Raw genomic sequence first — 27,572 nt, 5'->3', positions numbered from 1 at the left:
GAGAAAGAAAGAATGTAACTGCCCAGTCTATGCGCAATTGCGTTTCCAAATATTTGGTAAACACTTACTTAGTGAAATTGACTTCAGAAAATTGAACCTTTAAAGAATTATGTTGTTCATAACCAATTTTTGTAAAGAGTTATAGGCTATTGTACGCTTATGCGTTGTATGCCCTCGTCAATCCATATTCCTTTCCCTTTTGTTTACTTCCATAATTGGGAAGAAGAACGTTCCAAAATGGGACATAAAAATCAAATGAAGTGTCGACTATAGGGAAGCAATTTCCTATTATGGACCCCCAGGGGGTCTACTATAGGGCGAATTCAGTTAAACTTTAAAATGTTAATTTCAACGAATTACTTCGTGTATTTTGTGTTTTATGTATGTATCGTGAAGAGGGAATGCAGGGCTTGTTGTTAGATATCAGGCAGAGTTAATATGTTGAAAATTTTTAAGCCTTATGACAGGAAGAGCAAAATTCCGCTACTAGGGGGTCCACTATTGGGCATTTTGCCCTACGTGCCGAATTTAACGGAACAGTCCCGTTTTTTAGACCTTATTGTACTGTCTCGTCGTAATCTAAAAAATCCTCAATTTGTCCCGTTTTTCCATTGATTCTTCCAGAGAGCTACAAAATCTATATAATAAAAATGAGTTTAGGTGTCCTTCCTGACGATTTAACTCACGAACGGGTTGACCGATTTGCAAGATTTTCTCACTAATCGATTCGTTTTAAAATCCGCAAGGTTTGTATATACAAAAAGTTGGTGAATTTAACGGGGAAATGTAAAAAAAATCATTGGAACACATTTTTGGGTCAGCTGTTGAGAAAACAAAACAAAAGCAAAAAATTGATCTAGAGTGCGGTGCTGCAAATAGTTCATTGTGACATTTGCAACACCCGGGCAAAGCTGGGTTACTAACGCTAGTATTATTTAAAAATATTCAATATTTTAGGTAGGAATATAAAATCAAATACACCCGATTCTTTTTCTACACGGGGGATACGTTCCGTGTACAAAAAGTTTTCAATACAAAATTCGAAAACCCGTGTAAAAAAAGTTTTATGATTTCTCGACGAATCGTACAAAATGGAACTTTGCAAAAATTTTATATGGGATTTTTTTTACACGGCCGTGAAAAAAAAATCCATGTAAAAACAGAATCGGGTGTACATAGAAAGTGTTTTTTATGTCTTTATTAGAGAGATTTGAAGCCCTCAGCTGGCTCATCTTTTTACAAAGAAAGTGAACGAAACCCATGAAAAAAGTGAGATGTTATGTTATTAGTGTTGCTTTTAAAAGACTAAAGCTTTCTATGCCGTTCCATTAATCGATTTTCCTCAAGGATTCCAACAGTTTATGGCAACAGGTGCTTCTCTGGGAGATTTTTTCATACAGTTTCATTTCAATGATTTTTTCTGCTTATTCCCTAGGGATTAAAATTTGGCCAATTGAACGGAATTAGTAGCTTGGTAGCCAAGTATTTTCTGAAAATTAGGTCACGCATCAACGTCAATAAAATGAGGCGCAGGAACAGACATTCTAATTTTCAGATTAAGTTCATTTGCGATTATTCTTTTTGAATCTTCCGTAGTAGGTTATTAATTTTTTATTCAAATCTGCTTTACCAAATTTTTTTCAATCATCTGTTGTTTCTTCGAAATATTAAGAATCATTAAATCTTTCTGAATTATTCTGAATATTTTGAAATCATTTACTGTTAAAAAAAACATGACGGCATGAAAAAATAATTTGACACATTCTTCGGACAGGTCTACCGGAACACCAATTTTTCAAACTCAATTTTCGACATTATCTACATGTTCCCCATATTTTCCAATGCCTAAATCATAAAATAAAATATTTGTTATGATAATAGTTTGGCGAAAAATAAGTTTTTGACGAACAATTAGTATAATTGATAATAATGAAGAGTGACGGTTGTAGACATATTTTCCCAAATTGACTGTAATTTGGGTTCTGATGCATCAATTTGCACTCTGTTCTCATCTATTCAAAAATGAAAAAGTATAGAATCAGTGCTCTATGCAAAATTTGATTGAAAATTGTAAGAAATATGAATTTTGACAAGGTGAAATCTGTCACAAAAAAGCGTTGTAATGTCACGAAAAATTGACTGTTTCAAATTTTCTGAGAAGTCCATATAAGCCTTGAATTTAAAATTTCGTATGTTTTTGGTACTCGAAAAAAGCTTTGTTTTGGTGGTAATAGATAGGTGGTAAATAGCCTGAGTTTCACCTAGGTGAAGTTTGCGTTGTAACGTAACGGATTCCTCATACCGTGCGGGACCGAAATCCGTCCACCTCATGAGATATCAATAAATTAAAGTGGATTAAAGGTAATTAATGTAGAAATAATTTATCTTGTCCTGTTCAGATACTTGGCAGCTGAGACGAGACCTGCAAAGACAGCTTTCTTTTTCCTTGTTTTGACACTTATTCTTCTTTTCATCACAGTTGATCATCGATTATCAACTGTTTCCTTGAGTGTTTCACCTAAATCCTGGGTAGAATCTTCTGAGCACAATAAAAGTGTTTGCAATTTACGAATTTGTAAACTTATTTTTATAAAGATTTTCCTATCGGAAATAAAACCTGTATTTATTAATTGTTCAATAATAATCTGTCCGGCTATTCTAGAATACTTTTCAAAGTGAAAAAGTACTCGTAAAACAAAATCATTCGGAATACTTTTTGAGGGATACCAATACTTTCACACAAAAAGGTGCTGGTTGCATCTGACAATTCGTGACAGCGCTTGCTGGTTGCAGATGAAGTTACATTTTTTCCTCTTTGCAAGTCCCGTCCCAGCTTGGGAGTAAGCTTTTAAGCCATACAAATGGAAAGAAGGCTTTGAAATTAAAACAACAAAAATCAAAAACAAATCGCCACCCACCAAACGCGGAGTTTTTACCGCCATTTTGTTTTCGGGTAGAGCATTATTGCACCAAAAGTACTGTGTTTCTTTGCTAATTGCGAATCATTACATAAGATAAACGGAATACAAATCGAAGGGATCGCTTTTCAAGGTGCGTATCGAACTATTTACAGTGGTAGTTTAGTCAAAAAGACTGTTTCAATTTAAATATTTAGTTTAAAAATAGCTGTACGGATTTTGATCCTTTGATTCGAAATCCGTCCACGGTGGACGGATTTCGAGTTTTGAGTAGTTGATTTTATTCATTATTTTATTATGTTTTTCGTAGTTTTTAATGAGTAATTAAACGTCCCACGGTAAAGCCTACCGAACTTGTACGATATCCAGATAAATTCGCTCAATTTGTGTTCAGCTACAGGTTAAACATCTATATAATAAAAATGAGTTGAGATTTCCTTCCAGACGATTTAACTTGCGAACAGGTTGACCGAATTACAAGAGTTTTTCCCTAATCGAATCGTTTTGAGATTCGCAAAGTTTGTATATACAAAAAGTTGGTGAATTTAACGGGGAAATGTAAAAAAAATATACATACGAACACAAATTTGGGTCAGCTGTTAAGAAAACAAAACAAACGCAAAAAAAATGATCTAGAGTGCGGTGCTGCAAATAGTTCATTGTGACATTTGCAACACCCGGGCAAAGCTGGGTTATTTTCGCTAGTATCAATATAAATACAGAAAGCAAATTTTCATGAAGTAGTATTTCGGAGATATCACCAATTTCCGTTAGTTTATGCAGGACAAGTAAAAATGTTTTTGAATTATTCTGTATAGAGTAAATACTAACAGGAATACACAACACAATACTCATTTTTATACATTAAATGAATAAAAAAGATATTTACCCACAGTACAATTAAGCAAATAATTAAGCTCTTTTAGTGAGACAATTTCACCTGTCATAAGAGTTAGTACTAAACAGTTTATTTCACTGTGGTCATCTTCAGTGTCTAGTACTTCACTCGACTAAAGGCTTATAGTACGCTTCTGTAAAGATAACAACGTGGTGGAATAAAACTGAACTCGTCTCATGACAGATTCAGGGAATTGTTTCAAAGCTCGATGAAATGCTTTTTCACCTGCCAGGCCCCGATGTCAGCGAAATTTGCTATCGAATGCCTTTGCATTACACACAGAAGCAATATAATCGTGAACGACTACTTCGATCAATATTAAAAAATAAGAATGAAACTAATCAATAAATAAACTGTCGTAATTCATCTGATTTAGGTCTATTTAATTATATTTATGAGAAAATCCCTTAAAAGGTCTATTCTAAAATCTCAATTAGCTCATTCGGTTTCCCCGTGGCGAATGATTTAATATAAAACATACACGAACATACATGATCAACTAGATCTCGGCCAGGTTTTTGAAATTTGTTCTGCCGAAAGAAATACTGCCCGCAGAGGTCCAAAGGTGCCAGTTTAGTTAGGAACAGTACTATGCAACCATCAATATGAGATTTCTCGGTGTAGAAGTCTGGGCGTTAGTGCTCCCGGTGCTCAGAAACCGCATTGATGAGAAACCTCAAACCACATTGAGAGTGTCTAATACCAAATGAAATGTGACCCCTCCTAGAAAAAATATCAAAATTTCTGATTGTACCCCGTTTGGCATAAAGTCATTTGGCATAATGCCGTTTGGCATAATGTCGTTTGGCATAAAGTCATTTGGCATAATGGCCGTTTGGCATAATGCCGTTTGGCATAATGGTCGTTTGGCATAAGGTCATTTGGCATAATTGTTATTTGAGTTGTGTAATGGATAAGTAAGATTTGTTGAGCCATTCAGTTACGTGGTTTCCTTCATATGGGCAATACACGATAATTGGGAACGGAATTGTACGACGTGACAAGTTAAGAATAAAGAACCTGTCAAAACGGGACCATTTGAAATGTTGACGCACCTACCAGCAAGATAGATCAGTATTAAATTTAATTGACATTTGTGGCTTGTTTTGTCTTTCATGTAAGGGCAAACAAGAAAACTTGCCCATTTCTCCCTTTTATGAGCAAACGGTTTCTGAGAAAGGATCATATTTCCCCTTGCATTGAACCGAGCGTATCAAATTCTTTAATTGAAAATTGAAAGAAGGAACCATTTCGACTCAATGACATTACCCATATATCCTTTACCCATAACGCCATTACCCCAAAGACCACTACCACGAACGTCATTACCCGAATGAATGTCATCACCCATCACCCCGAGTGGGTCACTACCCCGAATGAGCCAGTACCCCCAGTAGTCCTGATTTCAAGTTAATAGTTTATTTCAGTGAAAAAAATAATCAATAGATATATATTTATTCATGTGAATGATTATTACTTGTTTTACGACTTATTCAATAGCAGGCGACTCCAGTTGAGTAAATTACACATTTTTTACGAGAATTTTTATCGTGGATCCTTACTTATTTTTTGATCCTTTTACAAGGTTCACCGTGTTGAACTCGCGATTCGTTTCATCGAACTCGAACTGTTTGAAAACAGTATAGAACGATTAGTTCTTAGTCTAAAAACTCTCATTACATATCATGTGCTACCTTTGAAGATTGTTTAAGCTGAGGTGAGAATTATGAGAAAATTTCAGCCCACGTCGACTGGGCTTGAGCCGGCTCGCAAATATGTATTTAAACAGAGTAAAGACAAGAAGGGCATGACGACAAGACCCTAGAATGAGAAAATCTCTTCTGTTCTTCGAATATGCTTGTTCCTCTTATGGCATGGCAGGAATAATTTCGTTATACCTTGCAAACGCAATCATGTAAAAGAGGTGTTATCTCTGTTCGCCTTATATCGGGCAAATGCATTCATCTAAACAAGGCATTATCATCTCTGTACACATTAAACCGACAAATGCGTTTATTAAAAGAAGGTATTACCAACTCTGTTCGCCTTATATCCGGCAAATCTGTTATGCTAAAGAAGGCATTATCAACTATGTTCGCCTTAAACCGGGCCAACGCATTTATTTAAAGAAGGTGTTATCTTCTATGTTCGCCATATACCGGGCAAATGCGTTCATTAAAAGAAAGCATTATCAACTCTGTTAGCCTTGTATCGGGCCAATGCGTTCATCTACAGAAGGCATTATCACCTGTGTTCGCCTTAAACCATTATCCTCTGTTTGCCATATATTGGACAAATGCGTTCATTAAAAGAAGGCATTATCACCTCCGTTCGCCTTAAGCCGGGCAAATGCGTTCATTTGAAAAAGGCATTACCTCCTCTTTCTGCCTTGTAATGAACAAATGCATTCATCTAAAGAAGACATTATCTCCTATGTTTGCCTTATACTGGGTAAATGCGTTCATTTCAAGAAGGCATTACCTCCTGTGTTTGCCATAAACCGTTACCGTTCATTTAAAGAAGGTATTTTTTTCCACTTTACACCTATGTTAACAGAAAGAAGGTGTTATCTCTTCACTTACACCATTTCGTAGAATAGAACTTTTCCAGATGATAATGGCGTAGAATGATAATTTTAGTCAAAAATGTTTATACATAAGCTTTATTGCATTTATCTGAGTAGCTTTAAGTAGTATATACTTTTATTCAAAACAAATTCTTTTCAAAGATTGTCATTTTACGATTCATCGGTATCTGTGGGTGTTAAAAATAGTAATAGGGAGAAATACGGCTTTGGCAGGTTTTGTTCTATTATTGGCAGGGGGTTTTTGTCGACCAAATTTTATGAAATTTGGCCACAATATTCTTTAATATGAAAAGAATGTTTAGGCTAAATTTGAGCCTAGTCATTCATAAAAAACCCCCTGCCAATAATAGAACAAAACCTGCCAAAGCCGTCATTCCCCCTAGTAGAAAACTACAGATTCGAAATGTATTCTGGCTAATGGACTTTCGGGGTAATAGATCTCGGGGTACTGTCCCATCCGGGGTGGCATTCAGGGTACAGGGGTGGAGCTACCATTTCCTCTCTGGACTTCTGCCGGGCGAATGCATTTTCTGAATGAAAGGATCGTATATTCCTTTCCTCAAACCGAGCAAACGCCTTGAATAAAGGAACTATGACGTCTTTTACTTTTTGCCGAGCAAATGCATCCTCTGAGTGAAGGAATCTCATCTTCCCTTGCCTCTAACCGAGTAAATGCTTGAATTGAAAGAAAACCCATATCATCTTTTACCTTCTCTGGACCTTCTTCCATCCGCTGAAAGAAGCGATCATATCTTCCCCCGCATTAAACCGAGCAAATGCCCGGACTTGGAAGAAGGAAGCATATCGTATTTCGCCATCTACCGGGCAAATGTATCCTTTAAAAAATGGAACCATATCTTCTCTGATGTAACTGTCGGGAAGATGCATCCTTTGAAAGAAGGGATCTTATCCCTCTTTGCCTTAAACCGAGCAAATGCCTTAATTGGACAAATGAATAAAATCTCCCTTTGCCTTCGCCAAGAAAATGCATCCTTTGAAAGAAGGAGCTATATCTTCCCTTTCCTAGCACTGAATATTGCATATATTGAGAATAGAAACCATACATATTCTCCCTTGTGTTATGCATAAAAATTGAATTACTTGAAAAAAAAGAAGCTTATACTTTTTAGACTTATGAACGTCAAAGTATGCTTTTAAAGAAATGAATATATGCATGATGCATCATGCAGAAATAACTTCATTTGCTTTTTATTGCACTTGCTATTTGACTTTCCGTATATTGTAGTTGTTTGCAGAAAAACCTTCATTTGCTTTTTATTGCACTTGCTATTTTACTTTCCGTATATTGTAGTTTGTTTTAGTCAACGACGATCTTGCTGCTGACCCAGAGGTAAAACGATTTTTGTAAGTGAAATAGGCAGATATTAAAAAGTGTAAATAAAGTACCTTCAAGTAGAGATTTGATAGAATCTGAACTTAAATTCGAAAAAATCATTTTAGAACATCTCTTTTATAATGTTAAAGGGACAATTATTATAAATAATTGAACAAATTATGCATAACTTTCGAAATTGATGATTACACAACTATTATGCCAAATGACAATTATGCCAAACGGCCATTATGCCAAACGGCCTTATGCCAAACGACATTATGCCAATCGACCTTTATGCCAAACGGCCTTATGCCAAATGGCGTTATGCCAAACGACTTTATACCAAATGACCTACCACCAAAATTTCTTCAACAATGGTGTTGATAAACAATGTACTAGGGTGGTTTAACCGGTAGTACCGAAACCGGTAATACCGGTATTACCGGCCAATTTTGGGTACCGAAAATACCGGTATTAGAGACGGAAAATACCGGTATTTTCGGTATTCTGAATTTTGCTGTCAGTATGATAAATCTCGAATAGTTTTCACCTACATTTATCAGCTAAACTGCATGTAATTGCATATCTGCCCCATATAAATAGGAAATCCAGCATAGATGGGACAAATATTCGGTTGCAAGCAGTAAAGCATCGTGCAAAAAAACAACAATTAAATGCGCGCATGAGTAACTTTGCCCAAGTACGCATCATTGACGACGTTCACGATACAACCAAAATCGATCATCATCATCATTAATCATACGTGTCAAACTGCAAATGATTTTTTCTCTATGAACATTGTTGACATCGTCGAAAATTTTCCCGTAATATATGAAATTGTGAATAAGGTACGTGCCGTAGTAGTTCTTTTCCGTAGATCATCTGTGAAAAACAATTTATTGCAAAAATATGTACGTTCTGAATTCGGAAAAGAATTTGAATTAGTGGCTGATGCCAAGGCACGCTCGAATAGCATGTTATCTATGCTCAAACGGATCTATGAGTTGCAGCTTTAATCCAAATTCAACTTCAGTGATGATTGTTTGGCGGTTGGTGAAATAATTCAAGCCTTCGAGCCTGTTCAAACTCTGCTGTGAAAACTGCACTCTATATGAAGCTGACGTGGCGCTCTAATTTATGTTGGAACAATTATCAAATTGAGCTAAAGAAATTTCCACCACTTATTCTATGCTTTTAAGGAATAAATCCAAGAGAGCCGATCAGCCGATCATCAATACCCCATTTTTTTTTTGCTTTTTTGAATAATTCTGCCGTGAAGAAATTGATCATAAACGATTTTGTCATTTTCTTCAAGACATCCAGAGCTACTTTGATTAAACAAGCGGACGCGATCTTGAAGCGTCTAATCATTTCTGATGCGATCGTAGAAACTGAGACAACGACCATACCGTACGATCGCCCTTATGGATATTTTTTCTGGTCCATCGGGTAAGGAACAACTTGTGAAGAGACTGTAGCAGAGGCAAATACGTTGACGCTAGGATCCTTGCATACAATCCGTAAGGAATTTTCCATCTATGAATCTGGAGGGAAGGGAAGTGCTTGACACTGATTTTCGACGGGCTTGGCACCATTCGTCCAACTTTGGTTGGGAAGAGAGGGAATTTTCAGTGCCAACAAAATCCAATGCGGATTGGGAGATGAGTCGCTCAGTATGTTATGTCTACTTCAGTTTCGTTTTGTGAAACTCAACAAGCAATGATTTTAACATTTTAAGTTTGTCAACAAATGTTGTTTTTCATCCAAAAGTCCAAATCAAAAGTCATTCATTTAATACCTGAAATTTTCACAAAAACCGGTATTCTACCGGTATTACCGGTATTGACTCTATCAAATACCGAATACCGGTATTAGTTAAAAATGGCCAATACCGACCACCCTAAATGTACTCATCAGATAACTAATGTTATATTTCTTGAAGTATCTTGTATTTCACATGGAATATATAATCTATAAGTACAATTTTTCAGAGCTAGTTCTGTTATTGCAGTTACCTTCAAACAGTTTGGGGTTTGAAAACCCAAGTATCAAAGCGAGATTTCGGAATATGAAGTCTATCTGTACACACTTCCTTCTACTGCTATAATATATTAGGGAGTGAGTGCTAGTAATGGACCCCTTAACGACTAAAATTCACTTCATTCGCTTCGCTAGAGCGAGCCTCTTAACAAATTTTAGTTCTGCTGCACCAGATGACAAGCAACAGGTACTAGCATCGTGTTTCGTGCATAAAACTAGGCAAAACATTCATTTTTACCAATAAAAAAGGCATTTTGAAATTATGTAGCTAGCATGCCTATCATGGCCACCCCCGGGTCCATAATATGCAACGTCGAGTTTGTTTCCATTCCCACATATTCCTGTTGCCTATAATGGACCCCCCCTTGTGTGCTAGTAATGGACCCTTTAGCATATTTACATTTACAAATTAGTTAATATAACTTAATTTCTGTTTCCCTGTCCATAACAAATGTATGGAACTGTTGTCCTGTTACATGAAGCAACTTCACCCGACGGAAGCTTCCAGAAAATTGTCGATTCCAGCGTTAATTTGGGATTTTGTTCAGGGGGTCCATTATACGCACGGGGTCCACTATTAGCACTCACTCCCTATTTAAATGTATTTTTTCATAAAATTTTCAATTTTTACATGAGATGCTCGATAGACCAGCTTTTTGTTTCTACTCGGTGGAATCTTTCAAAGAATCTTACAAAAAATTACACATATTCGGTGTTTATATATCTATTCGATTCGAAATTTTATAAGGATTCAGAATATATAATAATATGCATATTACTGATGTTTTAGTCAAGTTTTCTTAAAAAACGATTTAAAAGTACGTCAAAACGTTGTAACGTCACGACGGAATGTGTCATTTATAAATCAAATGAACAAAATCGAATTTAAGGCAGTTTCATACCGAGAAAATATTTAGTCGGATTAAAAGCTAGGTTCTCACGCATTTTAAGTTTAGTTTACACATCAGGAGCTTTGTCTGCAAAATTCGCTCCCATGTATGTGGACGGGATTTTTTTTAGCCTTCTAATGTCCAAAACCGGCCTTAGGTAGGATACTTTGACTATTATTTGTTATTTTCAATTGTTCAGAATTGGAAAAGTTTTTGATATTGGTCAAGAATAAAATCCTCAATGCATGTCTAAGAGTAGATCAAAATAAAATTTCAAAATTCCACATTTTTTTAAATATTGAGAGATGCGTAATTACTGTTCCTTCGTGTTTTTGTTTGGGTCCTTTGAAGAGTGAAATATTTGTGTATTTTTCCACAACTACACACATGTTTTTTGACATGTACCGTCCCGTTTTTTCACCGAAATAATCTGGTCAGCCGACATTGAAGAGATTTTCAGTTCAAATTCTGTCCAAAAGTCAAAAATATATATTTTTTTATTATTTTGCATATTGTTTTTCGTTTTTGTGCTCTCAAGTATTAATACTAGTTTGCCATGGGACTTTGAAACAATATTGTTTACTTGTAAGCAATGCCGGCTGCTAAAACTTTATTATAATTTCATAGCTAGTTTTATCGTAATTACGCATGAACAAATGTGCTCGTTTCATCATGTTTTCTTGGATTTTAATGATTTTAAGGTGAAAATGAATAAAGATACCGATAATGAGGGTATGTAAAACGTTTTCACGCATGATTCGATCTGAAACCGTTTTCAGGTGATCCATATTCGTGATATTAATTGCTCGCTCTTTTTTACCTATTTTACAATAATATGCTCTGCAAAATAAAACTTCTGATAAGGTTCTCTTAAGAAGCGTTCTTGCCCCAAGTGATGCTCTCTCAAATAACAATAACTGACCCGGCCAGTGGTCATACTTCACTGCTAGATGAATGTAAAAAGCACAAAAACAAAAAACACTTTGCTGTTTATATTGAATACATTTACAGACGATAAAATGATTTTCATAGTTTTGGCCACACTTTTAGACTGCGTACCCCTATGTAATGCGCCTGCTTCGTGCAAAAGTAATACACACTCATCTTATCAATTAAAAACTTTTGTTTAACATTAAGTACATTTTACTTTACCTGAAAAATATTACTTAGTGGACGGCGAATTTTTGCCTTCGATATCGTAAAGTTTGTATTTCGGCTGGTGCTACCGCTAGAATTTTTCCGGTTCTAGGTTTCTACCGGATAGGTATATCGCAACTTGCGCGATTGTTCTGTTGAAAAAAGTGCGGTTTTGTGATTTATTCTAAGAAATATACGTAAAAAAATGTGTATAATGTGGAAGCTTCATGGGAGCTAAAAGTCTCTGCCATTTTTTTTGGAAATGGATTAGTTTTGTGGGATTGTCTCCAGTGTTGCCACATATAAAGATTTATCTTATTTATAAAGTTTTTTTTTAAATTTTTTGATAAAGATATCTTTATATAAAGATTAAAGATTTTTTTGAAGAAATAAGATTTTTCAAGATTTTTGTGCATTTTGAAATTAAGTGTTCTGTTTTTTTTCTCATTTTTGGCCGATACTTTAATCCGATATCATGACCGATAAGGCAGTTTTCACTCAGTAAAATCCGTCAGCTACCAGATGGCTATCGCTTGACTCAGTAGTCAAACGGAATGTTGATCGTTTTTCAAAGCTTATCATGTACTTTACGGTCTATTCGAACTGTGACCATTATTGAACTGCCCAGCGCCACCGTCGTCACCTCTACGATCCCATCCCTGGTAGAAGTCATGAACAGAATGAAAAACAAGCAATGGGTAATGTTTTCAACATAACCGCAAGTAGACGTAGGACTTGAATAAACGTAACGTATTCACATTTAACTTCTAACTTTTGGATCTATGGAGTTTGATTAAAGGTATTGATATTGGAAACGCCAACTTTCATGCTGTGTAGAATTATTAGCAATTCGTTTATTCAAAACTTCTGGAAATAAAACTAATAATTAAATACATAATTAGAATTGCTTTGTTTCTAACTATTAAGCCCTTGTTTACTCTAGCAAATGTAGGGCATTTATAGATTTCTTATTGATGATAGTATTTGAAGTTTAAAAATTCTATTTATAAAATTTTCAAACTTGGGCAAAATGTGCTATTTTAGGGGAACTGTCCCGTTTTCCAAACAAAGAAATACAGCACCAATTTCGTTGTTTCTTTTTGCTAACATGCGTGCTTACTGTTGAAAAAAAATCACAACAATAAGAAACAAGTCAAGCAGTAACCCTATTAAAATCAGGGAATCAAAACTGACGAACATGATAATGATAACTGCATTATCCTTAGTGTAACACTTCACGATCATTGCAGCTAGCGATTGCTCGTTGGAAATAAACATTTAAGATAACAATTCCGTAGCAAAATTTGGCTTTTCATCAACTGTCACTCTAGGATCCCCATTTTGGGAGAGCATAACAATAAGTCATTTTGCTGCTCAAATAACAACAGAACAGCCGTCGGAAATGCTCAGCGTCTCTGTGATTTGACGATTATCATTAGTATTGCATGATCCGATCTAAGTAAGATCCTGATAAATTATACCCCTGATATGCGGCAATTATTTTGAGCAATGATTGCGATGTCGTGTATGGGTGGTTTTATCGTAGCAAAACATCCGAAGATGACGATTTTTTGATTCCCTGATTAAAATAGAGGAGGAACTGTTTATACATCAACAAAAAAATATTTCATGTTGTGATTCCAAACTGCGAGTCTACGTCAAGTTTAGTAATACAATTTCTCAGAAAAAGAAAAACAAAGAATAAGATGAAGTTTTTTTTTGTCTTTATTAGCAAGACTTTTTTAAAAGATTTACATGTAATACAGCGAAATTTTCTAATCTAAAATGGATATTAACACTATTGCTGATTGTGCATCTTTAATTGCTAATGCCTTCTGCAAATAATTGAAAGTAATTATTTTAATTTTTTTTGCTGGGGAATCAGAACTGTTATAGTATAAACATGTTTTAATGTACGTGTTGTTTAATACCAAGCACAACTTAACATATGGTCCGTCATATGCCTTGACTCGTACCCATCCCGGGATCATGTGGATTATGAAACCAATCACTTTTCGTGGATGAGCAGACCAAATCCCTCTAATTTTATTCTTCTTCATCCACCACCGCTGCCCTCGCTGCCTCAGCCATCATCGGCCACTAGCCATGAACTCCGAGCGATGCGATGGGCGATTGCATCCATCGCAACCGACACCACTGCATCTGACCATCATCAAGCACAGAATAACAAAAAAATGCGCCCACTCCTTTCATGCATATTCGCAGACCCACCGGCAGTGCTACTGAAACAAACACAGCGAACGAACGAACGAAACGAACAATGCGTGAGCAAAAAGCACGTCAGAACGCGTTGCTGTCACAAATTGTAATGGCTCACACACGGCAGGCACTGCTTCTTTTATACACGAAAAAAATCTTCCGCTAGACACGAAGGCCCGTGACATACCGCATTCTGATGTCCGTGTTAGGAATGCCCGGGATTGATTACATATGAAATTTTTGCTGGCTTTGACAAGAATTGAAATTTGCAATAGTCTATCGTTAAGATTATTAAGTTTCAATGAAATAGGCATATTGCTGGAGAGTGTCCGAGTCGATTGATATATAAATATTAAAAATCCATCGAAAGATAAAGGCGCTAGTATCGTTTGAAATCTTCCCTTCCAGCGTAACGCTCTAGATTTCCAAAAATCTAAATGACACCCAGTATAGTAAAGAAAGACGTAAGTCCTACGTCAAAAACATGATATAGACTTGATTGATATAAGAGATAAAAGAACAGGCAACAATATCAAAAATTTGCACCGAAATATCATTTAAATATCAAGATATGCTATGGATAAGAACAAACTAATGGCACATGATACTGATCTCTTATTATAAATAGCATAAATTATATTGTCGTTTGTCGTTTGATCTTTTATCTCTTATATCAATCATGTTCATATCTCATTTTACTATCTTATCAACATTTGATATTATTCAGCTATTTTCTTCTACTCGGGATGACTTACTGCTTGTTAATAAAGTCAGTCGTATTTTCCGGACGTATCGGAAAGCCCTGAGTATACGAACATGTACAGTGAAATTAAATCGCTTTATCTGATTATCCTTTCCAACATCTTGAAAGATGAATTTCTTAAAAATATCATAGACAAATGGCTTACAAAACTTTGAACAACATCTTCACGAGAAAATGAAGACCTACGTAGGGCTAGCGGCAGATAATCTGGCAGGACCTTTTGATTAACCGCTGAAGGTAACTTTCTATTCTCTCGCATGTAATTTCTATGTGGAGCTGGTGAAGCAAACAATCAAACTCTTGAATGATCCCGTTCTTAAGACAGCTTGTCTCATCGATCCAAAGAATTTGGAGAACATTACCTCAGTTCGATCCTGAAGAAGATTCCAAACTTTTGCGGGAGCTCAGGGGTGCAAATCTTTGCAAAACTAATCAGATCGAAGAGCAAGCCGATACGACGAAAAGTTGCGAGACATCGCTGGGCGGTAAACGGCGAGAAGGAAAGCTGGTATTTCCATTATTAAGAAAGTTCATCAACATTTCTATCCCATCCCTCATTCGGCAGCAGCTGTCAAAAGGCTGTTTTGGCCGAATAACTTTATTAAATCTTTGGTTAGTAACCGACTGAATATATATACGGTATACCAGCATGATTAATGCTATTTTGCGTTAAAAAATGTTATGTTAAAAAGAAAGGAGTTGCCAAGATGGCTTTAACGTTGCAATTCAATTCAAAATGCAAAAAGTCAAAATATTCACACTACAAACCTGAAAGGTTTATAACTTTTGATCACCTTGATTTGCAATAAATGGGATGGTACAAAAATACCTCGAAACTCGTTTCAAAATATACTCTCATTACAAATATCTACCTGCTTCTAAAAACCCAACAGATTTAAAAACATTTGTATATTTTTAAAAAAGTGAATATTTCAGCTATTAAGCACCTATTCAAGTTTTTGAATGTTTTCCTTTGAACAAGCCTGGAGCACAAAGACAAGTTCGCCAATCAACTCGTCGAATTTGACAGTTTATACACGGGAAAATGTCAAATTTGACGGGCGAAATGACGAACGATGTTATGCGCTTCAGCCTTAAGTACATAAAATTTTTTTTCAAGATTTTTTGCTCACAAATAAAGGAGAAAAAGATTTTTACGCCTGAAAATGAAGGTGAGGTTCGAAAAATAAGTGGCAACACTGATTGTCTCATTATGTTCTTGCTATGTTTCCTATATCAAAATAAAACGCGAGATTCACAGAAACTGCAGCGCCGAAGTTCGAAACCGGCAATGACGACCGTATGGACCTGCTGGGAACTCTTTGGTTCATGTTAATGGCAGCATGGATGGACTGAAATATACTGGAATACGCGGTGAGCTTGTTTCATGCTTCCTATTTCAATTTTTCTTGCAAAAATTCCAACGGAACTTCATCATTTCTGCATCTTATGATGTTTTTTGCAATCAGTGTATTGCGATAACACTTTTCTATGTTCGAATGATAGATGTTCAGTCGTACGAATTCTGCTATAGGAGAATGATCCTGTCTTTCTAATGTGATCAAGGATGTGATGTTGGAAAAATGGTAAGTAATTTATGATGAATCATAAACGCATTTCCAAATATGTATTGATTGATTTCATTACTAAATACGCGCCAGGATCAAATAATTGATTTTTTATCCAGTAAGTATGAATGCACTTCAGATATCCATATGATATGTGGGTGTAATCACGCGGGGCTTATTGTATACGACTATAGCTTCGGATTGCTTGCGTTCTTGAAATGGGCTATAGGAGTAACAATAGAGCTATCACCTTCTAGCTCCCGGATCTAAGATTCTTGCAATTATATTAAACTAAAATGGTTGCACGAATATTTTATCCATAATGCCACTGCCAGACAGTGGAAGTTAGATTGTAATAACACACACACACACACCTGAAAAATATTACTTAGTTTTTGGGTTGCCTATGTTTTGAAATAGAAACCAAGTGTATTTTTCTGAGAAATCATTAAAAAATCTAATATTAAATTTTAAAACACAAAACCCTTTTTAGATAAATTCATCTTGTTTACTGCAGTAGAAGAGGCATAGAAAGAAATTTACGGGCATACTTACGTGATTTGCTTATAGCTTCGATCGAATCACCATATCACTACTGGTCACCACCATCTTCCATCATGAACGATTCATCCAAAAATTGCAAACGTTATCCACAATCACTAATTTTGGCAATTAGCACAAACAATCTTGCTTTTCACTTTCATTCACATTTTCTATGTTTCCAGAGCACAACAAATCTCTCATTTATTTTCGTCTATACGATCCAATCTGCAAGCATATGTGCCAAATTCCGGGCCTACGTAATTTGACCCCGGCGACGAACTTCTGTTTCGGCTAAATAACGTTCTGTGCTAACAATCACTCAATCAACTTTTGACAATCTTCCGCGTAGCACGCACATTCTACATTTCAAATAAACTATTCGTCATTTTCGCGACGTGCCCATTTCTTCTCTTATCACACACTCTAACGCACTTCGGCCCAAATCCCCAACAGAATCCTTGTTTAATCCTCTCAACGGATGAGATTCGAGGCAATCGAAAATTGCGCCAAACAAAAGCACCTCCACGACGAATTCGCGAACCGAAAGAAACACGCGCGCGCACTCCGTTTTTTTTTCCCACTCGTGACCGCTCGTTACCAAATTTGAAACATAACTAACGCGACCAACAATCATATTTGCAAGCAGGACCGGGAAGCGGTTGCTGGGCGATGCGGTGCGCGCGTACACAACACACAAAACACTTCATTCCAGACAGCTAACGCCAGGCCAGGCCAGAAGCAGCTGATATGATATGCCGGCGTCGTCGTCGTCGTCACCGTCGGTAGATGCCAACACCAACGAGCGACGCTAATGCCGTTGACGACGCCTCAGCAGCATCACACATCATCAGCATGGTCCGATCTGTTTCTTCGCGGGTTTTCCTTTCTAATGTACATGTATGATGTCGAAGTCGCGGATGGGCGATGCGATACACGATGAGAAGATTTTTTCCTTTCTCACGATTCACCATTAATGCGGACCAAGTACGTGTGGAGGCACAAGCAGCGAGTTTTCCAGTTCTGCTGTTGAGTGGTTAATATATGGCAGGGTAGCAAGATAACCATCCTATTATAAAATATAAAATATGGACATCAAATCTGCGGAAAATGCAGATTATCCATGGAAAATATGCTAAACCGTCATTCATTAACTTATTGGTAATATTGACTTTCTCGAAGTCAGACAGTCTTCATTTGCCCAATTTGCTAAACATATTTTATGCAGCCTAATTCCTTTCATAGTTTTTGATGAGCTCATAACACTTCGATAGCTCTATGACGAGCTCGGTGATCTAGTGGTTACCACTTCTACCTTAAATGTAGGAGGTCTGGGTTCAATTCCAGGCTCACCCCTTTCCAACATTTTATTTCTATCTTAGATTTTTCTGTGTTTCACATCCTACCAAAACGATTCCTACTGTTATAACCTCCCACCATTAAAAAAAACTCCTGTGGCACCCTAGAAAAGTCGTAAAGTTCTCTGCATCTTTCTTAAGCAAGTGTCCAACTAACTATCCTTCACGGCTTTGGGACAGAATGTCGAAAGACAAAAGGTCGACGGACAAAAGGTCGAAGAGACAAAAGGTCGATGGGACAAAAGGTCGAAGGGACAAAAGGTCGAAAGGACAAAAGGTCGACGGGACAAAAGGTCGACGGGACAAAAGGTCGACGGGACAAAAGGTCGAGGGGACAAAACGTCGACGGGACAAAAGGTCGAGGGGACAAAAAGTCGAATGGACAAAATTTAAAAATCTATAATTCTGTATACATGAAAAATACTAAATATACGACAAGTTTGAAAACATGTTTCTGAAAAAAAATTAGCTTGTTACATTTCCCAGAGATTTCTCCTTCTTTATTTCATGGGCAGTTCTTTAACCAATTTACGGTGAATATTCAACAGCCAGGGCGAGCATTGTATGATTTTGATTAGTTCTCGGGACGAGAACTGAAAAATTAAAACTTGTTAGATCGTGCTCTTGTAACACGTGTCGCTACGAGTGCATGTTTGAGTGAAATACGTTGGTTTTGGTATCTTTGATTCAGTGTCGTATAATTAATTATTACACCAACGCGACTTCCTATACATTCCTATACATTACATTCCGATGTCGATCATGGAGAATCAGAAGTCTCTTGTATAAATGTGTGTCAAATTCATTTTCCACTCATCATCATGTATTAGATGGGAATATTATTGGTTTTAATTCAAAGTGACGTTATTATTGGTTTTAAATAAGAAATAAACACTGAATCATGTACACAAAGACTGGCCTTAAGCCGTACATAACAGTTTACATTATGCACATTATTCGGTGATTCAACCGTACGAATCATTTTAACACTCAAACATGTTGTATATTGTACAACATTAACGAAAAAATCTCTCTCATGGTACACAGCATGAACGATCCTGCATTAGTGTTTCAGGATAAAATCATGATTGTGCATATGCAAGCACTCGGAGTATTCGAGAAACGGGTGCTGAGGACCACCTTTGGCGGTGTACAAAAAGACGGTGTGTAGCGGCGAACAATGAACCACGAGCAAGCCCAGCTCTACGGCGAACCCAGTATCCAGAAGGTAGCTAAAGCCGGAAGGGTACGATGGGCAGGGCATGTTGCAAGAATTCCGTACAACTACCCTGCAAAGATGGTGTTCGCTACCGATCCGGCAGATACGAGACGGCATGGAGCACAGCGAGCGAGGTGGGCAGACCAAGTGTAAAACGACTTGGCGAGCGTAGGGCGCATTCGAGGCTGGAGAGATGCGGTATCGAACCGTGAGTTAACGTCGTTGCCGACCGGACTTTGTGAATTTCCATCGACGTTCCCATCGGTGTCAGCATTTTGGAGTTGGCAACATCGAGGCGCATCAGCAGAACCAGGCGAACGATATCGAGGGCGATCATCAAACCTGTACCTACCGAGCCAGTGCAGACTTAGCATACTTGTAATGTAGTTAAGTTATCAGTTGGTTGTGTACAGTGAAGGTAGTGAGAAGTTTATTTTTTTTAAACAGAACTCCGTGTTCTCGAATTATTAACTCGTGTATTGTGGCGTCAAATTGTTGATTCAGTGGTTTCTGTTTAGATGTAAGCTAAATAAATGAATGAATGTGCTTATGCATATTGCATATTAGTGATAGAGTTTTGTGTAGAAATTAGAGTCTGTAGGTCGGCTATCTGAATCGCTCGAAAGGGTCTTATATTACATTTTCCTTGTGCTGAATTTGTTGAAAACATGGGCCAATCTGACCCTTATTTGGCCAAGTGTCACCCCCGATGACGGTACTCACATCATAGTTTTCATTTGTTTTGTTCTCAATACTATAGCTTTTCAATTTTAACCAATTTTGTAATTTCGACCTTTTGTCCTTTCGACATTTTGTCCCGTCGACCTTTTGTCCATTCGACCTTTTGTCCCGTCGACCTTTTGTCCCTTCGACCTTTTGTCCATTCGACCTTTTGTCCTTCGACCTTTTGTCTGTCGACCTTTTGTCCCTCGACCTTTTGTCATAGATTCATCCTTCACCTTCCACTTGCAAAGCCGTGGCCAGGACAGATCTCGACTATTGGAGAGTGCTTTGCTTCTATCTAAGAGAAAGGGATTAATCCCAAATCAATATCTGTGATAAACGGATAAAAGGGATGCTACTCTCAGTCTCATAGAAAAGTCCAGGCTTGTACCACCTACGATTTTTTACGAATTGCTCAATGCTAATGCAAACTCATAACGCTTTGATAGTTCTATATTTTTGTCCAAAAATACATTTCTCCAAATACAAAACCTAAGGCTACCTATCGAAAAATTGCAATGTAGGAGAGTCAGATTCTTAAACACAAATTAAAAAAAAAATCATGGATTATTTCATTTATAGTCACAAGATCCTTAATATGTACATCAATTATGGGAACTATCTTCAACACAAAATCTTCACTGGTGCAACAAGAGATTTTCTATAGTACTATATTATGACATTTTCGTCGTTATCAACGAAAATATTTTTTAAAAATAATCTTTTAATTAGTAGTTTATTGTTATTGAAAATGTTTTATGTCTCATATTGGAGCGTATATATTTTATGCCAGCAGGAGCTCCGTTAAAGTGAGATTAAAGATTAAATTTGGTGAGCAGTAGAGCGTGTTGCGTTTCTTGTTTTGTTGCACACCTCCCACACACTAGCGATGAAATTAGGCTGTGTTATGTTGCACGGACACCGTGTCGCTAGTTTGGCACCAATCGAATGATAATGAATATGTTGCGCACCAACAAGTGTTTGCAGCATGGAAACGTTTATATGTATAATTAGATGTTTTATAGCTATAGAACAAGACCTCATCTTCAAATAAAAATCAGGTAGCCTGAATTTTTGTTTTTATTTCGGAATCTTTGCAAAAAATATGCCAAGATTCGCATTGTAGACAGCACAGCAAAACGTTTTAACGAGATCGCAACAAATGAATGCCGAATATCAGCTTTTGTTAGTTGATTACTCAAACAATGTTTGCAACTGTTCAACGATAATTCTCACGACAAATTAGTGACAAATAAAAATGATGAAACAAGACAAAGCAATTTGAAATTCGATTCGTTGAACTGCAAATCTTTCAACTTCATTGGGAGCATATTCGCTTATTCGCCGACGAGCTGAAGGACGAATTCAGGACGTACCGTGGGCCTAACATCGAATTCACCCATTTGTGGTGCATGAATAGGGGCTAAGTACTATAGCCGTTTTACTAAAAGAAATATAAAGAAATATAACTTAAAAACCCGTTGAGCTTTGAGAAAAGGTAATTCCATTCAGTAACGAGGTAAAATTCTTAGCAGTGATTCTAGATGCCAAAACCAAAAAGGTTATTTGGTTATATACCTCTATTATAAGACCAAAAGTAACGTATGCGAAGCCACTCAATAACCTCCATATCTCGATATCTCTCTATCTCGATGTGTTCTAGTCATATTTTGTTCAGGATTCTCTTTCCCTATGTCGATGTCAAATTTCTACGATACTAGACCATTTGCGGAAAAGTGATCAGAACGATTGGACAAATCAAGCATCCGAAAGATATTCAATTTGCAAAAAAGAGCTAACCGCGGTGGAGGTTGGTACTCGGATTCTGATGGCTTTTCCGCAAACGTGACTTTTAAGTGGTCTTATTGTGTAGGGATTATCACGCCTATCTAGAGAGTAGGAGGTTGAGGGTTCGAGTCCCTCCAAGACACGTGGATTCTTTTTCGCAAATTTCATATCAATTTGTCCATTTCTATATGCACAGCCAAGATATTTAACAAAAAAATAGTTTTCGTACGGCCGAGTTGCCAAATAATATGCAATTAATTGATACCAATATTCGTTTTAATATCCTCATCTAATAGATATATTTAAAAGTTTTGGTCCAAGCACTAACTGGCAAGGCGAAAGTGCATTTATATTGTGTTACAAGCAAATTAAAAGATAAAAAAAAAACCCAAACCGCTGAGCACCAGTGGTCTAAAACGTTATTAAACGAAAAGGCATGACGTCTTGAATATGAAAGCAAATAATAACAAAGATCAGTAGATAAAATGACTGAATTATTAGGAACATGTACTCTAATCATCAAATCTCATCTCGAAAGTCATTAGGTAAACGCAAAGTCTGTAGCGACAGTCGGCTCGAGTATGAAGTACCGTACCCATTCAGTAAAAGATTTTTGAGGAAAAAGGATCAGTTGAGATCCAAAGATTAGACCAAGGATACGACAGTTAATAATAAATAATATTGGGTTGATCTCACCAAATGCAAACCGAGTTCCGATGATTTTATACATCCTTAAAAAACGGCTGATCAACCAAATCCATAGCACCAGCAACCCTGCTGGTAATCGGGTTAATATTGCTGAAAAAGATGCGCCATCGTTTGGTTCAAAGGCAGCAGTTTTGATGACTACGATTCAATCTTGTACACATTCCACCTTGATCATCAGTCAGCAGCGCTTCATCAGATCCGTGCTGAATTGGGATGGCAGCAGCTTTCTCAATTTCCGGATTCGGTAGTAGAGATCCGACAGTAGGCAGACGGCAAACAAATACGTACACGCTGCCGATGCGGTGAGCTTGAGGACTACATCTTCGCGATGTATCGAATTGTGACGTTATATGCTGTAGTTTTATTTCAAGATTTCACTTTTCTCAAACACAAAAAACTTTTAAATTTAAATTTAGGGGAAAAGCCAAAAAAAACATAAAGAGTATAACGGATATATTTTTAGTATCCTTTCCGCTGAACACCTACTCAAATACTGCCATCCAGTTGGAAATCGGAATAAACACTAGCGCTAAAAAGTAAAATACGGCAAATTTTTACCAATATTATAAGCACACTAGCACCGCGCAACGGGAACATAACGACATCCTTCAAAATTTCCAGTGCAAAGTTCTACACAACAGCATGATCTAAGATGAACGTCTGTTCTCTGTGGTAGTACAATCAGGCGGGGCTTATTGTAAACACAAGTGACCTTGAACTAGTAATAAAATACCAGGCAGCCTGAAATGGGTCACTGGAACTGCAGTAGAGCTAACTTTCTAACTCCATCTTACTGAAAAACTATGTTATTCCGTCCGAAAAATGACCATCTCATGATCGAACCGGAAACGTGACTTATTATTCATAATTTTGCAAAACAAGCTCATAGGAATGTGTTCAGAGGGTATTAGGTCTTAGGTCCATTTGGTAACATTCCGGAACATGCTGGAATTCTGTTTCCTTGGGAGCAGTGGCCACTTTTTTTGACGTAAACTACGTCTAAGGGGAAGACTCGGATACAGGGTGACAAATGAAAATTTCCAAATTCGAGACCGTCACTAAATTAGCCGCTAATAGCTCCTTTATCTTTCGATGGATTTTTGAGATTTTATTATCAATCGAATCGGAAACTCTCCAGCAATTTTGTTTGCCCATTGGACCTATTGATTATTAACATAAAAACATAAAAAATTCCAATTCTTCACAAACCCAGTAGAATTTCAGAGTTTCATTACGATCGCCATCTGGTGCGGTTGGTTCTTGCGCTCTACTTTTGTGCGGTGATTCGCACAAAAACCCAGAACAAAAGAACCAAATCCATGACCGCGGTCAAAGCAAAAGAGTAATGTTTATGAAAAAGTGCTTTAGGTACTGGACATGCTCGTGAAAGCAACGCCCTTGCTAATAATTCTTTAAAGCCTACACTGATGGACATAATTATACGTCAAAATTTCATTGTAATACCTCTAAATGCATAAACAGGTTTATGTTTAAAGGCAATCCTAGACTAACTTTATAAAGCCAATTTTGACGTAAACTGCGTCTAAGGGGAAGGATGAGATACAATTTGTACAATATTTCAAAATTGAGCACCATTATGAAATCATGTAAGATTTTTAACGTTTATAGTACCTTTATTTTTTAATGAGTTTTTAAGATTTATTTATCAATAGACTCGGAAACTCGCCACCAGTTTACAAGTTTTATTAAAATTGATTATGAACTTTAAACAAGGTTATCTTACCATTTGGGCAGCACCCCTTAAAATAACACTTCAAAGAATTCAATAGCCATTTATTAGGCAATTACCTTTGAGATGCATTAACCACTCTAAGTCGAATAATAGTCGGAGAAAGACACCAATACCACTGGGGAATGAATTTGGGTTTTTTCGAGTGAAAATTTTAAATTGTCGCATCCAATTATTTTCATATTTTGAGTTACGTCAATTTTGTTCGAAATCAGTAACATAAGAATTGGTATGCGATCGAACATGATTTAGATGTGCAGTCTCAAGACTCGCTTTATTTTGTTCTGCTGTGTGCGGTCGAAATAGTAGTTTGTGCAACTAGCTGCAAAAAGATGATTTATTCAGCACGAGTCGTACGTTTATCAAACGAGACTTGCAGATAATACACTATTTCAACACTAACCCAAGCTAATTCAGCAAAATGCAGTCATGTAACTACTGCACCCAAATGAGTGTTATAATGAATATCATGCAACCCATTTGAGTTGCATAATGTTCATTAAAGTACCCATTTCGTTGGTATGGAAAAGTAGGCCGTTTTATGGCTCAACGGCGAACTGTAAACCAGATATTATGATCAGGAATTGCAAAAAGTTAATTACAGTCACCATCTCCACTGAAGCGACCATCGAGATAAGGAGAGATCGAGGAATGGAAGGAAAATTGAAATGGGTAGTAGATGGAAATGCTATGAAAAACGGTAAAAAATCAAATGTCATTTCTTGTGTTTGATGTGTTTATTATTGCCCCAAGGTTGTCTAGTAGCCTAGAAACTTGAATTTATCGACATAGAGAGAGTGAATCCTGAACAAAACATGATCAGAACACATCGAGATAGAGATACCGAGATAGGGAGGTTATCGAGATGCAGAAAGCAAAAATGTATGTAGTTTGTAGGGACGGAGAAAAAGGACATAGGGAGATATATCAAGATATAGAACATCGAGATGTAGAGTGTCGACGGTAATTGGTGCGCGATCGGTGCAGAACATACTCGCGAAATACTGAATCGCGGGAGAATCAATTTAAGACGTAAAAGAATTACATAAATATCAATAATGATCAACAATCCGATCGCTTCGGAACAATAACTGTCTAACATATTAGGAAATATTCTATGAAGTCTTCGGATTGACTATATTTAAATAGTTATTGGGCCGCCTCACAAAACGATCTTACACATAAGGGGCGATTTCTATAGTAATTTCCATACAAGTATCAAACTGCTCGTGCTTAGTCAAATTACAACCAATTCAGTTGAAAATTTAGGAGGCTCATTAAAATAGCAAATGTTATCGTTCAAGCATAGGGGAGCGAAAAAGTCAAAATTTGAATAACTCTAAGCTCATGCTCAAACCAGTGACATAGACAAACAAATGAATTATCTTATAATCTGTTTTACGTAGTTTACGTCGGGCGGTCGTATCTTGTATATAACCCTTCTGATTTTTTCGATTAATTCTGAAACCTGGCTTGCGACATGTCAAAGATCATGATTCGACAAAACAACTTAATAGAAATGTGTTCAGAATATATTTGGTCCATCTGGTCACAATCCGGAGCATCTTTAAATCCGGATTCCCTTTTCAATCAATTCTAACGCCACCAAGCAGAAGAGAGTGTTGCTCGTCGTTTCGGTCGTCCAAAGCGCGATCCTCCACAGCTGCCGCCGGGCATGCATGGTGTTGGAGTGCGCGTTTGATCGTGTTCATGCTTGGCTCTTAGACACTCCGAACAATCCGGTATCCTTATGCTTTTCGAAAAGTAAATCAGTTGGATGGTGATCGTGTTCTTGTTCGATATGTCGATTAGTTTGTTCTGCCTTGTGTGGCCGAATAATAAATCGTTAAAATCGTTGTGCAAAAAAAAGCGGCACGGTCGCATTACTTATCAAAGCGAATTCAGATCTAACTACATATGCACACCGACTAACTGATAATCCTTCGTGTGGTTTTTGTGGAGATTCAGAGGTAAACACGATCTTCAAATAGCAAAAACCACCTACTAATAATCCGTTCGTCTTCCTAAGTGACTACAAGGACGTGACAGGCGCCGTTATTGATCATTCGGATATTTGAGTCACTGATACTTGCACACTGAGAATGCTTGGAATGCTAAGGTGCCCGGGTAGCTCGGTCATTGGGGGAGGGACTTACAACGTTGAAATAACCAGGAAGGCCCGCATACCTCCGTGGGTGGGAGTTACACCCGGGAGGGAATCTAGATCTGGTAGTATAACTTTCCATCTTTAAGGAAGCAGATTAGGGCTGATAGGCTTGCGGTATTGTAAGCCAAGGCATCTCGTATGTTCGTCGATATTCCGTGGCTGGATCGAGGACTGTCAAAATTTGGACAACGGCAGATCACATGTTTTCTACTTCGCAGATTTCACAAACATTCCGAAAGGGCCTTCAGCCGAAATTATGTGAGAATCGAGTGAGCCCTGTGCGAAGGCGGAAGATGACTTGCTGTCCTTGAAACTAGGTATGTCGTTGCATGGTGCCGTGGACCTTCCGTAGCTGCGTGGTACTGGAAGCTGCCCATTGAATCCAATCCAGGCTGATTTTTTTTATTCAGGCCTTAAAACTTCAGCACGAGGAACCGATGTCGTGAAACGCCGGCCTTGGTGCCCGACTGTCCGCAGTGACATTTCCTGGCACCCCATAGTGCCCCGGAATCCAGGCGAAGGTTGTCGACTGTGGTTCGCAAGCGAGAATGTCCTGAATCCATGGGTGTTTCGGTCACTTTACAGCGACTGGCGATGCGACTGGCCGAATCAGTCAGGACTAGAAATGGTATGTCGGAGGGAGCGGTAGCAGCAATAAACAGAGCTGCCGTTTCCGCTGAGAAGACGCTGCATTTTTTAGGAAGGTTATCCGACACCGTTAAATTGTTCCCAGTGACGCATGAGCCGACTCCTTGTCTCGAAAGGAAACCGTCAATGTAGCGGTGCTCGTGTTCCTAAGTTGTTGTTTATGTTGGCTGTGGAGGAGTGCCAGGAGAAAGTTATGGAATTCGACAGTGCTTGAAATCTTGGAACTTGGGAAGACTTGATCCCCTCGTTATGATATCTAATAATAATAAATATTTTTTCGAGTCAATCCTTAACCCTCTCTTTCCCACGACCTT

General features: G+C 37.4%; 1 protein-coding gene across 1 annotated transcript in view; it reads right to left on the bottom strand.

The window, feature by feature from the left end:
* LOC134212481 (A disintegrin and metalloproteinase with thrombospondin motifs 7) overlaps nucleotides 1-17,485 on the bottom strand; it is a 655,262-nt gene extending 637,777 nt beyond the window's left edge. Inside the window, exon 1 of the mRNA XM_062690387.1 lies at nucleotides 16,913-17,485. The gene's annotated coding sequence lies outside the window, so the exon portion shown is untranslated. The remainder of the gene's footprint in view (nucleotides 1-16,912) is intronic.
* Nucleotides 17,486-27,572: the final 10,087 nt, after the last annotated feature.

This window comes from Armigeres subalbatus, chromosome 2 (genome assembly GCF_024139115.2).
Source record: "Armigeres subalbatus isolate Guangzhou_Male chromosome 2, GZ_Asu_2, whole genome shotgun sequence".
NCBI lineage: Eukaryota > Metazoa > Arthropoda > Insecta > Diptera > Culicidae > Armigeres > Armigeres subalbatus.
The sequence above is the reverse complement of the archived record's forward strand: the minus strand, read 5'-3'. Positions and strand labels throughout refer to the sequence as shown.